Consider the following 19216-nt stretch of genomic DNA (forward strand, 5'->3'; position numbering starts at 1 on the left):
TCTCTTGCCTTTAGCCTCATTAGTTTAGTTAAAACAATTCAAAACCCCCAATTGTGACATTAGACAGATAGAATAAACAAGTAGATAGTAAACCGCCTCCCTGTGGAGATCGACCCTACTTACCGCTGACTTCTGTTAGTAGTAGCTAGGTATTTATTTTTGGTACAGAAACGACCGTATCAGTAACGTCAAACTCTAGTCAGCCAATCGCTACGGATAAATGTTGATCAGTTGACTATATAATGTATCATCCCTTACGTATTCTTATGATGAGATTTAAATATGTGATCGCACTATTGTTGAGGACACATACTCCAACAATCTCCCACTTGTCCGAGACAAGTGTGCGTCACCAATTCTCTTGTCCTATTACCATATCCCACTCAATGCAAGGTGTCTTGCAGGTCGTACTTGCATGTGATCATATCTAGAGTGGTTTCCTCGATTTGGAGAGTAACTGTTTGATCGGAATTATCTGCCGTAGATTCCTTCCGAGCGTGGCCACGCATTTCCAGTTCACTACTCCTCGAGTGGACCTGAGATTTAAATAACCCTGACAAGGGGGTGGACAATTCCTATCGCACTATTCCCTTCGAATAGCCACAACTCATCATGACTCAAAATATGCCCATTTGCATTCCATATACGGAAGTGGAGCAAAAATCAAAGTCAATCAGAATCTGTGCCACCTTGGGTGAACAGTCTCTAGTTAAAGAATCGAATCAAAAGAATACTATAGTAGCTCTCGCCAGGACCAGGCTATATAAATATTACCAGAACTCTATAAGCGGTCACTGCCCGACAGAGTGTCCCATACAGTCTGCCTATGTGATCGACTAGTCATCTCTAATGACTCTATGGCACTTGAACTTGCCATCAATCAACTCACACTCTAGTCACTAGGAGACGCCACCTCTTATAAGTGACTAGGGGCCAATACTATGTTAATCCAGTTCACTTTAATAGGGTTCAATGTTTTCTTTACAACCTATTTGGATATAACAAAGTAATAAAAGAGTTTTAAAATAAAACTCAAACGAAAAATGCAATTATCACATATGAACAATCAATACAATATTATTGCTTCATATTTCATAATATCAAGATTATAAAATCCATGTTACTACATGGTGGTTTCATCAAACCTGTAATGACAACTTGGTTAAAGATTATAGAATCCGTTTTTAAAATAATGCTCAAAAACAAAATATTTATCGTTTTGGGTTGGGTTTGAAAGTATTTGTCAAAATGGTGTCCACGTAGGTTCGGAAAATTCCGAACTTGGAACACGGGATAAACACGCCATTAAGAATGACGTGTTTACGGTAAAACTAGAAATTGAAAAAAAAAATTATAAAAAAGGAAAACACGCCGTTCAGTATGGCGGGTCTTCTACATTAAAAACGCCAATTAGACTGAAGTGTCTCTATATCCCCCAAAAAATCTAAATCTCTGGAACATTGAATCACAAATCTCTCTTCGTCCTTCTCCATTTCATATTTTATTTGCAAGGTGCAAACCCCAATTTTCTAGGTTTAGTTTTATTAATTGATTACATGCTCCATTGATATCAATAATGATTGCTCTCCTCTACCGTTTCCGCACCACAAGATCCGAATTAATCACCTTCGTCCTTTGCTCACTTCAACAACAAACCTGGGCACTACACCGACAAAAAATGAATTCCTGAAACACCTTACCTTACACCAGAGCTTAATTATTGATTGATATCAATGGGTTAACGATTAAAGGTAATCGATCGGTGATTGAATTAGGATCGCGTAGTGCGGAATCGGTAGAGGAGAGCAACATGAGGTAGTTCTAGATGATTGGGTCGGTGACATGCTTTGTGGTGATGGTGGTGGAGTAGGTCGTTAATTGAGTGAGGTTGTTTTGTGGTGGTGTTGGATGCTCCATGCTATTCAAGAGTTGCAGGATACCGTGAAGAGAAACTGAGAAAGGCAAGGAAAAGAGACATGCCATTCTAAACGGCGTGTTTTCCTTTTTTATAATTTTTTTTTCAATTTCTAGTTTTACCGTAAACACGCCATTCCTAATGGCGTGTTTATCCTGTGTTCCAAGTTCGGAATTTTCCGAGCCTACGTGGACACCATTTTGACAAATACTTTCAAACCCAACCCAAAACGATTAATATTTATTTTTGAGCATTATTTTAAAAACGGATTCAAGATTATACAATGTAACCATCAACTTCAAAACTGTCATTTCCTTCTTTCGATGTAATCTCTTAATTACATGAATTTTCTAAGTACATGTCTAGACTTGAATCTATATTTGGGCTCCTTTGCTTGAAAGATGCTCCCACTGTTATCAAATAACATGAGATATGATCCATGGTTTAAAGAATTTATTTTCAGTTCCTTTACAATCCATCTTATCGTTATCACAAAGTACTCAGACTCTATTTCTAGATTTCACAATGACAGACTTTTCAAGGTTGTTCTCGCTATTCGCACTTCTGACAATTGACAACAAGATCAGCCTAAGAAACTCGAGCTTTTGTAACCCTCTATACAAAACTCCATGTTCTTATCAATCATAAGAACGAATCCGTATTCCTTCTCAATAATTCAAGGATGTATCTAGCGGCTATCCATTGACTCTCACATGGATTAACTTGTCTTGCTTAAAGCTTACAATTTATCAGTGCTTATGCATATATTAGGACATTAGGTCGATCCAATGGCGAAAACATTGGGAATCGATTTCATTCATTCAAAAATTTCAGATTCAGAGGGTAACTGTGAATCGTTCAAAGTAATCCCACAACCCATTGGAATAGAATCCCTCTTGGATTTATTCATGCTGAAATGACGAAAGATCTTATCAACATAAGACGAAGAGTCTTATCAACATAAGACTTTTGATATAATGCCAATATCCCTTTTAGGTCTATCTCCATAGATCCGGATATCAAATATGTGATGTGCCTCACCTAAATCTTTCATCTGGAAATGATTTCCCAACGTTACGGAGGTAAACATTGGTACATCATTCCTAATGAAAAATATGTGAAGACAATTTTTGCTCCCACTAAACTTCATGTATAAACATGGGTCTTCGACAAATCGAGTGAAACCATTCTCTATTATCACATGAACTCAAAATAAGCTCCCACTAAACTTCATGTATAATTATGGTTCTTTTGAAAAATTCAAATGCAACCATTTTCTATTATCACATGAACGGAAAGGATGAATTTTACAATCTCTTAATATTTAGCTTAAAATCACATATGGATCCCTTAAGCATATTTAGCATGTTAGAATTGTTAGACTTAAACCTAAGATTAGTGTCACACACACATCCTTTTCTAAATACCTATTTAGAAAAGCGGTTCAACATCACTTGCCATGTTTCATCAAAATGAAATGCGGCAATTACTAACATGATTTGATTCGATTAACATCACCATGTTCATCTAGGCTATTCTCTACTTAAAAACCTTACTTCAAAGAAACAAATATCTTAAAGTAATTATTCTTAGCTTTGCGTATAGAATCTATCACGGATTGTAAAACCATGACTTCTTTGCAACAAACTCCGATTTGGATCACTAGCAACAATTCACTTGATAGATGATGATTCTATTACTTTCAAAAAGCAACTCTATTTACAACACGTGTATGACTTTTAGAACATCTTCTTATGTCATTATACTACAAAATAAGTTTGTAGCGATTTTTCTCCCACTCTATCTTTTAGAAATACACCTATTTTCCAAGAATATAGCTTTAAGAGCTACAAACAATTTTGTTCTTTTTAATGCAAAAAAGCATTAGGCACATGTTATCCTTGAGATATCAATTAATATATGTTGCCAATTTAGAGACTAATCTCTTCCACATCTTGTATGGAGTCTCGTTAGTGATTCATATTGCGCGTTTTCTCTTTAAACAATTACTAACATGGAGTAACATCCCAAATATGAGTTCAATAACTCATTTAAACTTTCAATCGGTTGATCTTACATTACATAAGAAATGTCATGTTGCCATGAATCTTTTAATTGGGAATCAAATTAACAACTTAGGTCTTTACCGTATTGAACAAATCATCATTTTTTCAATATTATCGATTGAGTTAAGTTGATTTATGTTATAGATATTAATAGAGAAAGAGGAAAGATGTCTTAGAACTTAAAATGCCATAAACCGAAATGACTTGGGTTGAAAGCCAAGTCATTTAAAACCAAATACAATACTTGTTTGGAGATGCAAAATAAAGAAATTTCCATGTCTAACATGGAAACAAAATAAAGTTCATAGACAATGTCTAAACATAAGACTATTATGAAGACATATTCAAAGTAAAACGCCAAGCCAAGTCCATAGGTCTCGATCTATGCGGCGGCTACTCTAGCTCCCTTTGGAGATCCTCCTCATGCTTTCTTAGCTTTTCCTTTCTTCTCATGCCCTAAATTCAATAAGAAGGGTGAGAAACACAACTAGTATCTTAATACAATGTTGAGTTGGAAAATTAATATCAATATCATAAAATTTCGGAAGAAATATTACCTACTGGAGTCACACGTTTAGCTTTGATGTCTTCCAAATATTTGGGGCAATTGCGCTTCCAATGGCCTATGCCATTACAATAATGGCACTTGTCATCGGGTTTGACTCCCCTTTTGGGTTTGGAAGAGCTATTCTCAATAGCTTTCTCCTTACCTTTGTGGGTTTCTTACCCTTGTTAGCACTTTTCTTAAACTTTCCCTTACTCTTTGCATTGATGTTGAGCACATCCTTGCTAGTGCTTGCATCAAGCCCCATGTCCCTTTCGGCTTGCACAAGCATTTTGTGCAACTCATGGAGATCGGTTTTCAAGTTTTGCATGTTGTAGTTTACTCTAAACTGAACTTATCCCTTGATTCGACTTAAGGAGTGAAGCACTCGGTCAATCACGAGTTGCTCGGGGATGTCAACCCCTTGCAAGTTGAGGGTCTCACATACTCAGTCATTTTTTGAGCACATGAGGACTCTGTTTTTGTCCTTCTTTGATATTGAGGTCAAAGAATTGGGAAACCGCTTCATATTGAATAATCCTAGGAGCTTGTAAAAACATGGTCACAAGTCTAGTATATATCTCATAGGAAGTGCTCATCTTTATGGCACTCCTTTGAAGATCGGGTTCCATGGAGAAAATCAAGACATTCTTGACCGCGGCGGATTCTTTTTGGTAGGTCTCAAAGGCCTCCCTAACCGCGGGTGTTGACCTAGCACTGGGAGTAGCGGAAGAAGCCTCGGTAAGGTATTTGAGCTTGTCATCACCTTCCGCGGCTAAGCGAAGTTGCGCATCCCAATCGGTGAAATTCGAACCTTTCTTTTCGAGTTTGCAACGATTCATAAAGGATCGAAGCCATAAAACGGTAGTGAGAGATGGTGCGGACGAGCTAGTGGATGCCATTGTGATATTTCAATTGACTACAAAATATGAGATGAAGGAAAAATTAACATTTATCGTAAATTAGACTTGTTAATATTTTAGACAAATTTAACATTTATATAATGACCTCCACCCAATTATATAAACAATTCCAAGACCCAAATTCATACTAGCTTGATTGCGGGACAACGGTCCCTCTACAACTTTTACTAATACAACTTGGTGGGTTAACTCGTTTAACCGATTCTACACTTAGAACTCTTGGTCGATGAATTTACACTAAGTTCATCTTTAGCCCGAACCTATTGAGACAACGGTCCCTCTAATACTTTCGTTGAGATCAACCAAATTTAGAAGTGTAATAACATCTTATTACCCCACTTACCCAACATTAAAAGAAAGCACCCCGGTATAATATTTCAACACCGTATTGTATGCCTAATGAAATTAGGACTCATGAGTTCCTAGTATTTGGTAAGGCTAAGTCTCAATTTTATAAAATGTGAAGGTCTTGTTAATTTATTATCTATCTCTTTTATGAGAACTAAATTAGTGATCTATCGATAATTATAATTGACAAGGTCGCTGATTCGATATAAAAGATATGCATGTGATGTTATGGCGATTTGGCATGCATACAAACATATAAGGAAACAAAATGTAAAGAAAAACAATTCTTACTATGGCCTTCCTAAAATAGAAAATCTAATAATCTATTACATATTCGGAAAGCAACTCCTTTGGTCCCTTGAACTTCATGTGACACCCCTCCCAAGGAAACACCGTCTTGATCGGAACTCTATTCCGAATGGCTCCGTCTCTAGGAAACTCCGGAATTACAAAATAATAATGAAATACATAGCTATTCCTATTATACATTTTTAATAAAAATAAATCTATTAAATTACAAAACGGAGATGCGAAATCACATTAAAATTACAACCTAATCGATATTCCCTTTCATTACGGGTAATACCAATTAAAACTAAGGCCATACTAAGACAAATTACATTATTCAAAAATTACATAAATTTAAATGATATTCATACCTAAAATTATGCAACAAAATATATGTATTCAAACATGCAAAAAGAATGTGCCAAATCGCCTTACTAGATTATATCGTATATAGCTCGATTTTTATGGAAATGCGTGATCTTTAACTTATTAAAATCACCAATTAATACTTAAATCAAATTTAAGTCCAAGTTAATTATCCCAACTGATTTAGGACTCAAAAATTAGTCTTCCCTAAAATTTGACAATAATCTAATTTGATTTTATATTATTGCTCATATTTAACCCCATTTATCGTAACAATTAAGAAATAATTCCAAATTTCATTACAATAATCTAAAAATTTGAAATTTAAATTTTTGAACATTCTGAAATATTACCATGACCCTCATAATATAAAAAAAAATGGGTAAAATTTTTTGAAATAATTTAGAGAAAAATATAGTTGCGATTTATCGGTTTTATCAAATAAAATTCCTAAAGCATACGAAAATTAAACTAATCAGTTTTACAATCTTACATATGACATGCAAGACATAAATTCAACCAAAAATAATTTTCTCATGCCATGAAATTCGTTTTAGCTATTTTTAGCTCATATAATCTCATTTTATTCCATTTTAACCATTAAAATCATAAATCATGCAAAATTAATCTAATTATTCTCAAATTGTACATACAATAAGTAAAATATGCATGTGAGATCATATTAAAATTTCATGGTCAGATTCGAAATTTAACTATTTTTAGTCAATAAACCATCATTTTACTCACTAAAATGTAATTACTATACTAAAAATCATAAAAATGAGCAATAAACTTCCATAAACCATCTAAAATGACCTAAAACATTTTAGGACTAGAATGTAAATATGCATCAAAAATTCGTGCATTTACCATATTTACACAAATTTTTCGGTTTTTATTTTAGTTATCTAATAACTCGTAAAAAACATAAAACGATTTGCATGCAACAACCAAAGCTCTTGATACCAATTGTTAGGTTCATAAACCCTCTTATAAGACTCATCTAATAAAAATATAAGTAACTTATTAATTAGATTTGGTGGATCTAGTTACATGCAAACAAAAATAAAAGTAAAAGGAGAAAATGAATTTTCCTTATATTAGAATGAAACGGAAATGGGCACAAGGTTGAACTCCTTCCAACTTTGTTCTTGAGCTTAATTAATTTGGGATGATCCTACAAAAATCCAAGTATCCAAATTAGAATCCCTCCTCTTAGTGTACCCAAGACTTCACCCAAATACTCAACTTATTATTAACTAGACAACAAGAAGAGATCTAAACCTTGCTAATATTAATAATAGTACTACTCTAGTAATATATGGTAAATATTAGTTTGCAAGTGAGTTTTAGAGAGAAGATGAAGAAAAATAATAAGCAAAAGCAAGTAACAAAAATAAGACAACTAAAGTCTCCCTTTTGTAGTGCCTAAAACCGGTTCCCCCACCCACAATGGGTGTGTTTTGCTTTTTATTTTAATCTTATGTATATTAGGTAGATTGTAGTGGAAAGCAATATGATTAAAGGCTATAGGACATGTCATTGTCACATAGTAGAATGTGTATATTGAGAAGAATAATCATCATTGTCCCTAGTGCACAGAAAACCGGCTACCACATGCAAAATAGGTCCGTTTTGATTTTTCGTATTTGTCCCACAAATGCCTTTAAATCATATGCTTAATTATCGTGCATAATTAAGTATTAATATGATCATACAATAATTATATGATACAAATTAATAAGTAATGTATACTTAACTTTTAAGTGATATTTTATCATTATATCAATATATAATGGGTCCTACAATGCCCAATTAAATTAATTTATAATTCCTTTGTAAATATAATCAACAAATAACCTCTACCTCTAAATATACAAAACCTCGATTAATTTAATGAATTAAAGCTTAATTATTAAATTAAATCTTATTTAATCACATTACAATAAGATATAAAATTTCATTAGTCAATCATCGCAAAATTGAATAATAAACTTGCGTTGACTCGACTTCTAAACTCGACCTCAACAAAAATCACACAACTAAATATATATATATATATGTATGTATATATATATATATGTATATATATATATATATATATGTATATATATATATGTATATATGTATATATACACACACACACACACACACACACACACACACACACACACACACACACACACACACACACACACACACACACACACACACACACACACACACACACACACACATATATATATATATATATGGGCGGGTTCAGGTACGAACTACCTTAACGTACGAACTAGCTTCAAACCAGCTTTTTTTTTTTTTTTCAGATACACTTTATTTCTTTACCAAATACACCTCTTATTCAGATACATTTTATAACATATGTAGATACACTTTTTTAAGCACTAATTTTTTTGGGAGTTTTAAGGCTAACTCTCGAGATACATTTTATACTATTTGCAGATACACATGTCACTATTGTGAGATACACATGTCAATACTCTCAGATATGCATATCGGTACTGCCAGATACGCATATCAATAATCTCAGATACGCATATCCGTGCCAGATACACATGTCAATACTTTCAGATACACATATTGTATGTGTATCCAGTGTGGGATTTATCTGTATGCATCTCTTTAAAATTAAGGATTATAACGAATTATAATGATGAATAGTAGTCATAAAATTAAATTACATAAACAAAAAGGTAAAGAGATGAAGAAACAAACTTCGGTCCTAGCAAATTCGGCCTAAGAACAATATCGCATTGATATTCGCCTATTAATTGCACCCAAGACGATATGAGATATGCCCTTCACTTGTTGCTAGAATCGATCCCTCAATTTCAGTAAATTAATTAGGGTTTTCGGTATTTTTGTGTTGAGATGAGAGGCAAGAGAATGAGTTAGAAAATTAGGTTAGAAAAATTCCTCCTTTATCTCCCTATAAACCGAGTAAGAGGAGCAATTAGGGTAGATTTTTCTTCTTCTAATCTTTCGGCCTATTTCCGAAATTAAGAGAGTTATATTCTCTCTTTTTTCGGTTTCATTTCCTACCCAAAAATAAGGAGATTAAATTTTCTTATTTTGGTAGTATACAAAATGTATAAAATGTATTATTTATAAATTGTCATTTAGTGAGGATCGATCTCATAACCTCTTGGTTTGAGTACCCTTACTATTACCACTATGACACATTCATCTTGTTGATTAAATATAACCGATTACATTTAATTACGAATTAACATATTAATTCGTCCAAGCTAACATTATATACATTAATTAAATATAACTTATTATATTCAATTTACGAATTGACAGTTAATTCGTCTCAACTAATATTATTTAATCGGCATTAAATAATCGTCTCATCAACACATTGACTAACTATTTAGTCATATAAGGCATCAATGTGATTACATTTCTATAACCACATCTCTCAAACACATCCCTTAGGTGTGACCTTTAGGGAGCAGTTGATCACCGCCATCTGTATGATAATAACGTCAAACTCTCTAGCAAGCCAACCGTTATTAGGTAATCGTTAATCAACTGATTAAAATACAAAGTATACTCTTGTGAACCTATAAGAGATTTATAAATGTTATCACACTAATTTGTGGAGGACACAAGCTCCAACAAACTCCCACTTGTCCTCACAAGTGTATGTGCGATAACCGATTCTCATATCCGAAAATTTCTCCCACTCAATGTAAAACAATTTGCAAATCCGTATTCACAAAGGTCGTATTTTACAAGCGATCATTATCAAGAGTGGTTTCCCCGACTAGAGAGTAACTTAACTGATAAACGAATCATCATTCGAGTATGGCCATGCATTTCAGTTACAACTCCTCGAGTGGCCCTGAGAAATAACTATACCTGATGAAGGTTGGATATTTTCCTCAACTCGAATCCTGCAGATTTAAGCACAGTATGAAATGACCAAGAAAAAAACTACTTAGCCTCAAGTTACGGCAGACCGTGAGAAAGAAACCAAAGTCACCCAAAAACTGCCTTAATCTCAAGAGACAGTCGATAGTCAAAAGAATCGGCTCTAGGAACACAATGGATGTCCTATCCACGACCTGGCACCGAATGTTTTTAAACATTTAGGACTCCATTACGTTGTCACAAAAATTTGTCCTACGAGGTATCGTTATAATCTCGCATTTGTGATCGATCAGTCAACAGTTTAACTTATGGCTCGTTGAACCCACCATCAATCGACTGCACAATATAATAGCCAGAGTTATCAGCTCATTAAGGCGATTACGGACCAAACAAAATATAATTTAATTCAGTTCACTTTGTGGTGTTCAATGTTGTCAGTACAATCCACATGAAAAACAAATATTATAATAAAACGATGAAGTTATAAATAGTATATGAAAAAGATAATGTATCAAATCCATAATCAACAACTACAACTCAGGAACATGTTTAATTCCCATGGAAATAACGTGCCCTTCATGCTTATCAAAATTCAACGGTTTAGTGAGAGAGTCCGCGATGTTATCATCCGTCGCAATCTTGTCAATCACTATCTCTTCTTGCTCCACGTAATCACGGATCAGGTGAGCTTTCCGATGTACATGTCTAGATTTGTTGCTAGACTTTTGCTCCTTAGCCTCGAAGATGGCACCTCTATTATCACAATAGATAGTGATCGGGTCATTCGAACTAGGAACTATCGTAAGTCCTTGTACGAATTGACGCATCATATCGCTTCCTTAGCTGCTTCCGAAGCGGCATAGTACTCGGATTCAGTGGTAGAATCTGCTCCAACACTTTGTTTGGAACTCTTCCAGCTGACCGTAGCACCATTAAGAGTGAAGACGAACCCGGACTGAGATTTTGAATCATCTCGATCCGTTTGGAAGCTAGCATCTGCGTAACCGATTGCGCATAGCTTAGTATCGCCTCCATAAGTCAATACCCTATCCTTAGTCCTCCGTAGGTACTTGGGGATATTTTTAACAGCTATCCAGTGTCTTTCACCTGGATTCTTTTGGTACCGACTCGTCATACTCAATGCATATGCCACGTCTGGACGTGTGCATATCATGGCATACATGATTGATCCTATTGCAGATGCATAAGGAACACGACTCATGCGCTCAATCCCTTCAGGGGTCGTGGGTGACTAAGACTTGCTCAACTGCATCCCAGACGTCATTGGAAGGTTCCCCTTCTTGGAGTTGGTCATGCTAAACTTCTCTAGAATCTTATCCAAATAAGACTCCTGACTAAGTAATAACGTCCGTCGTGATCTATCTCGGTAGATACGGATTCCCAAAATGCGTTGTGCCTCACCCAGATCTTTCATCTGGAAATGGTTCTTCAACCATTCTTTAACCGAAGATAGGAGAGGAATGTCATTCCCAATCAAGAGTATATCATCGACATACAATATCAAGAATACAATCTTGCTCCCACTCGACTTGATATATAAGCATGGTTCCTCGACCGATCGAGTGAAACCATACTCTTTTATCACTTGGTCGAAACGATGATTCCAACTCCGAGAAGCTTTCTTAAGTCCATAAATGGAACGCTTAAGCTTGCATACTTTCTTAGGATGTTCAGGATCTATGAAACCTTCGGGTTGCACCATGTACAACTCTTCCTCCAAATAACCGTTTAAGAAGGCGGTTTTCACATCCATTTGCCAAATTTCTCATGAAAAGCGGCAATCGCTAAGATTATCCGAATGGAACGTAGCATGAGTACAGGTGCAAAAATCTCATCATAATGCAATCCGTGCACTTGAGTGAAACCTTTTGCCACTAGTCGTGCCTTATAGGTATTTGGTTGTGCGTCTACAGAACGCTTTATTTTGTAAAGCCATCTGCACGGTAGAGGTTTTACCTTATTAGGTAAATCAATAAGATCCCATACGTCATTTTCATACATAGAGTCCATCTCGGATTGCATGGCTTCGAGCCATAGCTTTGAGTCGGAACAGGCCATAGCACCTTTATAGGTAGCGGGGTCATTACTCTCTAGGAGTAAAACGTCATTCTCCTCGACCATACCAATGTATCTGTCCGGAGGATGAGAGACTCTACCCGACCTCCTAGGTTCCTCAGGAATATTAACCGTATCATCAGTTGAAGGAACATATTCCTCTATCCGTTCCTTGGTTGTTGGTTCTGGAATCTTCGACAGCTCAAAGGTTCTATTACTCGTCTTGTTCTCGAGAAATTCTTTCTCTAAGAACGTCGCACTAGCCGCAACAAAAACTCGATGTTCGGTAGGCGAATAGAAGTAATGACCAAATGTTCCTTTTGGATAACCTATAAAGTATGTCTTGACCGATCGCGGGCCGAGCTTATCCTCGTGTCTCCACTTGACATAAGCCTCGCAGCCCCAAACCCGAATAAAGGACAAGTTAGGGACCGTTCCCTTCCACATTTCATATGGAGTCTTGTCGTGACTTTAGTCGGACTTGGTTAAGTATAAAAGCGGTGACAAAGAGCAAAACCCCATAATGAATCAGGCACTACCGTGTGACTCATCATGGATCGAACCATATCAAGTAAGGTTCGATTTCTCCGTTCGGACACACCATTTAATTGAGGAGTTCCAGGTGGAGTTAACTGCAAAACGATTCCACAGTCTTTAAGGTGTTGATCAAACTCATTTGAAAGATATTCGCCACCCCGATCTGAACGGAGTGTTTTAACCTTTCTACCCAGTTGGTTTTCAACCCTGTTCTGGTATTCCTTGAATTTCTCAAAGGACTCACTTTTATGCTTCATTAAGTAGACATATCCATATCAACTCAAATCGTCCGTGAAAGTGATAAAATATCTATAACCATCTCTAGCGGTAATTGACATAGGTCCACAAACATCAGTATGTATGAGTCCTAATAGGTCACTAGCGTGCATTCCAACACCTTTGAAGGAAATTCGAGTTATTTTGCCAATGAGACATGATTCACACGTGCCATATGTAGAAAATTCGAATGCGGGAATAGTCCCATTATCGACAAGTTTCTTTACGCGTTTCTCATTTATGTGTCCCATTCGACAATGCCATAGATAGGTTTGATCTTTGTCACCAACCTTTAATTTCTTATTATTCATGTGTAATATTTCCGTGGTTTGATCTAAGATATAAATTCCATTCATGGAAACCGCTTTGCCATAAATCATTTCATTGAGAGAAAATACAGCTATTATCCTTTATTAAAAATGAAAATCCGTCTTTATCAAGTACGGAAACTGAAATAATGTTCTTAGACAAACTGGGTACATAGTAACAGTTATTTAAAAATAACTCAAAACCACTAGGGAGTTGGATTACATATGTTCCCTTCGAGACAGCAGCAACTCTAGCTCCATTCCCGACTCGCAGGTCCACATCACCCTTTCCGAGAGGTGTGATGTTTCTTAAGCCCTGCAAATGATTACACAGATGAGAACCACAACCAGTATCAAGTACCCTAGTTCTGAAACTTGCATGGTTAATCTCAACCATATGAATATAAGATGACATACCAACAGGAACGACGCGGCCTGCTTTAATGTCCTCACGGTACACGGGACAGTTCCTCCTCCAATGTCCTGTCTTGTGACAATGGTAGCACTCAATGTCACCGCCCTTGCTATTTGCCTTGCCATGTGAGCCACTAGTCTCACCGGGCCCATTCTTACCGTTTCCTGGCTTCTTGAATTTTGGCTTACCTACAGTTAGGTCGCCTGGAGCTTTGCCCTTACTTTTACCCTTGTTGGAAATCGTGAGAACATCCTGCTTCACGCTCCCACTCAATTTCATATCCTTCTCGGTCTATACGAGAAGGGAGTGTACCTCATGGGGACTTTTTTTTCAAGTCATTCATGTAGTAGTTCGCCCTGAAAAGGGCAAAACCATCGTGAAGAGAATGAAGCATTCGTTCAATGACAATGCTCTCACTGATTTTGCAATCAAGTGCCTCCAACTTCTCGACATTCTCAATCATGTTAAGAATGTGTGGGCTAACCGGTTGGCCCTTTTGGAGTTTCGTATCAAAGAAGCGACAGGTATGCTCATAAGTAACAATCCTCGGTGCTTTTGAGAACTCGTTAGTGAGCGTGGTGAAAATCTTGTTCGCACCTTGGGCAATGAAGCGTCTCTACAAATTGGTTTCCATTGCAAAGATGAGTACGTTCTTTATCGCTCCCGCTTCCATAACGAAATCACTATAAGCAAGTGACTCGTTAACTCCCGCATTGGGGGCTGGGTTGACCGGTATTGGTTCAGTTAAGTACTTGAGCTTACCGTCAGCAATGGCAGCATTCCGTAGTCGCCTCCCGAGTCCCAAAGTTGGACCCATCATTCTTGATCGCGTGTCTTGATTCATGTTGTCCATAAAAACTTTCAGCCAGGACTCGCGTCCAAGTGTGGCACTAGGCATTGGGATTTCGTTATTTCCAGCCATTTGTGGTAACAGTAATGTAAACGTGTTCTACATTGTGAAAAGAAGAATAAATAATAAGCATGTGCATCGATTTTAATTTAAGTCTAGTGATCTAATGTCATAACGCGAAGACTCAAGCATTTATACAATTGACCTTCCTCAAGAATTATATAAATGATCCCAAGACTCAATTATCTGTAAACTGATAAGCCAACCTTTTGGCTAATTCTACTGTTAGAATTCTTGGTCGATAAATTTCTGCAAATTCTATCTTTAGTCCATCATAATCACGAGAAACTCTTCGGACTATAATGTTGAGATAAACTAAGTTAACATAAACTACTTACCCAACATAGAAGGGGTCATATTATGCCTACCGACGAAGAAGGGATTCATAGTTGTTTGCCCTTATGAAGACTAATCTCAATTTCCATTTTAGAGGAAGATTCCATCAACTTTATTTTAATTCATTTTAAGTGAACTAATATCTAGCATGCGTGAATGAATAAACTAAGGTGATGGCTTAAAAACATGTGACATATGTATGTCTATGAAAACTAACATACAACCTATATGTGTCAATTTTCATGCATTTTAGTAGTAGGTGGTTTGGTTTTAGGCGGAAAATGATGCATAAACTATCATGTGAATGAAAAGCAATAGGAATGAAAAATGTAAAAACCATAAAAAAAAAAAAGTCCTAGTGTGGCCTATCCTATCAAAATGAACATTAAATACAAATTTGGAATCCATCCTTGGACCCGAGAAGCTTGTCTCGATGTTCCATCTTGATCCATGTAGCGGGAGTGAGCTCCAATCTCCATCTTTAGTCTTCTTTGAAAATTACAATAAATAAATTTACACAATAAACCTATTTATTACATTCTAATTTCAAAACTCAAAAACTAAAGAAAAAATAAAGGAGATTCGAGATCTCATAATTACATAAAAATTATGTTTCCTTCATTACGAAAACATAATTAACTAAGGCCACACTAAGTATTACAAATTACAACCGATTGCAAAAAAAATACGTAAATAAATTCATTCAACGATTCATTCAACAAAAGAAAAGCATCAACTAAAAAATTAAACATGCAAGACATAATTCTTTAATTATGTAGATTAATTTTATCCAAATCACCTATTTAAATTATCAAATTAAGTGACAATTCCTCAATTAATCACATTAATTTCAATCTTAATTCATATTAAACTTGTAATATGAATTTAATCCATCAATATTTTAAACCGCTTTAAAATAATTAGGTATCTTTATATGTGAACCTTTTCACTACAATTAATCATACATTAAAATGTATAATTATAATTATTGGCCAAAAACAACAATTTTTTTTTTTTTATAAAAGTTCTCGGCAATGCAGCAAAAAAAAAACAAAACAGCCCGTTTTTTTCTTTCTTCACGGTTTTTCTGTAAAAACCGAAACAAAAAAAAACAAAAAAAAGTTTTTTTTTTTATTATTTTTTTTAAATCTGTCCATACGTGAACAGTAACAGAAACAGAAGAAATTTTTTTTTTCCACGGCTAAAAAAAAATTAAAACAGCCGTCCCAATTTTTTTAAAATCGGCATTATGCCCTAAATTATCAAAAAACATGATTATTGATGAACAAAATCGCTTATTGTTGCTATAAACAAGATTGGCATATTCATCTAATAATTTAAACATGTAAATTTATGAAACATGATTCTAAACAACAATTTAGAACCATTTATGCCAAAAACAATATAGCAAAAAAAATTTTATCTCAATAAAACTAAGCAATTTCATTTACATATCAATTTAAATTTTATTAAATCAATACTTCTACAAATTCATTATATTATCATTTTACCCTATTAAAACAATAATATTAATAAATCAAATGGAATTAAAACAACAAAAGAAGAACAAAAGCGGCTGCAAAAAAAACAATTCGGCATAAAAAAAGTTTCAGCCGTGTGCCTTTTTTTTTTTTTTTTTTTTCGAAACCCTAAAATTGTTTACATCCAATTTTATGAAAATCATCAAAATTAAAATTCGTGGCCTTGGCTCTGATACCACTTGTGCGATTTATCTGTATGCATCCCTTTAAAATTAAGGATTATAACGAATTATAATGATGAATACTAGTCATAAAATTAAATTACATAAAAAAAAGGTAAAGAGATGAAGAAACAACCTTTGGTCCTAGCAAATTCGGCCTAAGAACAATATCACAATGATATTCGCCTATTAGTTGCACCCAAGACGATATGAGATATGCCCTTCACTTGTTGCTAGAATCGATCCCTCAATTTCAGTAAATTAATTAGGGTTTTCGGTATTTTTGTGTTGAGATGAGCGGCAAGAGAATGAGTTAGAAAATTAGGTTAGAAAAATTCCTCCTTTATCTCCCTATAAACCGAGTAAGAGGAGCAATTAGGGTAGATTTTTCTTCTTCTAATCTTTCGGCCCATTTCCGAAATTAAGAGAGTTAAATTATCTCTTTTTTCGGTTTCACTTCCTACCCAAAAATAAGGAGATTAAATCTTCTTATTTTGGTAGTATACAAAATGTATTATTTATAAATTGTCATTTAGTGAGGATCGATCCCATAACCTCTTGGTTTGAGTACCCCTTACTATTACCACTATGACACATTCATCTTGTTGATTAAATATAACCGATTACATTTAATTACGAATTAACATATTAATTCGTCCAAGCTAACATTATATACATTAATTAAATATAACTTATTATATTCAATTTACGAATTGACAGTTAATTCGTCTCAACTAATATTATTTAATCGGCATTAAATAATCGTCTCATCAACACATTGACTAACTATTTAGTCATATAAGGCATCAATGTGATTACATTTCTATAACCACATCTCTCAAACACATTCTTTAGGTGTGACCTTTAGGGACCAGTTGATCATCGCCATCTATATGATAATAACGTCAAACTCTTTAGCAAGCCAACCGTTATTAAGTTATTGTTAATCAAGTGATTAAAATACGAAGTATACCCTTGTGAACCTATAAGAGATTTATAAATGTTATCACTCTAATTTGTGGAGGACACAAGCTCCAACATTCAGTAGTATTCATATACGTATCTAGTAGTATTCATACATGTATCCACCCCCAAACACAACTTCCCACCACCAACCACCACCACTACCAACTCCCACCACCACCACCAACTGCCACCACTAACACCCCACCGCCATCACAACCCACCACCACCACCACCACCGTCATCGCCATCACTACACCCCATATCTCGGTCACAATTAACCGCGCCGACGACACCATTTGTCAACATAAATAATGTCGGCGACCTCAGACGTCCTCCGACCTGCTCCGATGACATCGCCGGTGACCATAGACTCGCTTTAACAATATTTCGACACACTTAAATAATCACCACCATATTTCGACACCCACAAAACCATCATTAACCCCGACGACCAACACCATTTTTTCAAGACCACCACCACGACCAACCTCCACTCACCACTCTATTATCACCACAACGCCACAATAATTGAAAGGAGACCAGATCTGGTCGAAAAAAGATAAGGAGACCAGATCTCGCCTTAATATTCACCATATTTCGATTGAATTCGGAAGCCTCTACAATTTCCGACCCATGGATTCTCAGTTATCCTCACAAATTACATACAGAAACAAATGTAACCGTCATTTCTAATCTATGCGCCAATTCACAAGAACCACATCAACACCGCCAAGTCCGCCACTCACTACCACCGTCCACCTCAGTCCATCACCACCAACACCACCGCCACAAATCACCAGGAATCTATGGCTCTCACATTGACGAAATTAATCTTACCGCACCAACAGCCGTCACCGACGAAATAGACGATTCTTCGCTCTTCAAAACGACCTCGACCAAACATTGCTACTGTATATTTTAAATTTTCCGAAATTAATTTCTAGATCTATTAAAAAGGAAAATGAATTTCAAAAAAACAACTACACACTAGACATATTCAGAAATCGTCGCATCGGAAAGTGTAATATTTGGCCGGAGATTTAATGGATATGGTGGTTTACGCATCCCTACCGCCACCGTTGATCTCATTCTTTTGAAAAAAAATTGAGATTAATTCATAGATTTAAAAAAGTGAAGAAGGATTTACAAAATGTGTAGTCCATTTCGGACGTCAATGGATTTGATTGTGGTGGTGGTGGTGCCGCCTGGATTTGATATTGTATAGGAGAAAAAATAGCAAATGAATTAAATGGTAGGTGTGTAAAGGTGAGAGGGAAAGTAAGGTGAGAGTATGTCAGTGAGTGTATACATTATAAGTGAGGTGAGAGAATGTGAGCGCGTGT

This window comes from Silene latifolia, chromosome 9 (genome assembly GCF_048544455.1).
Source record: "Silene latifolia isolate original U9 population chromosome 9, ASM4854445v1, whole genome shotgun sequence".
Classification (NCBI taxonomy): Eukaryota; Viridiplantae; Streptophyta; class Magnoliopsida; order Caryophyllales; family Caryophyllaceae; genus Silene; species Silene latifolia.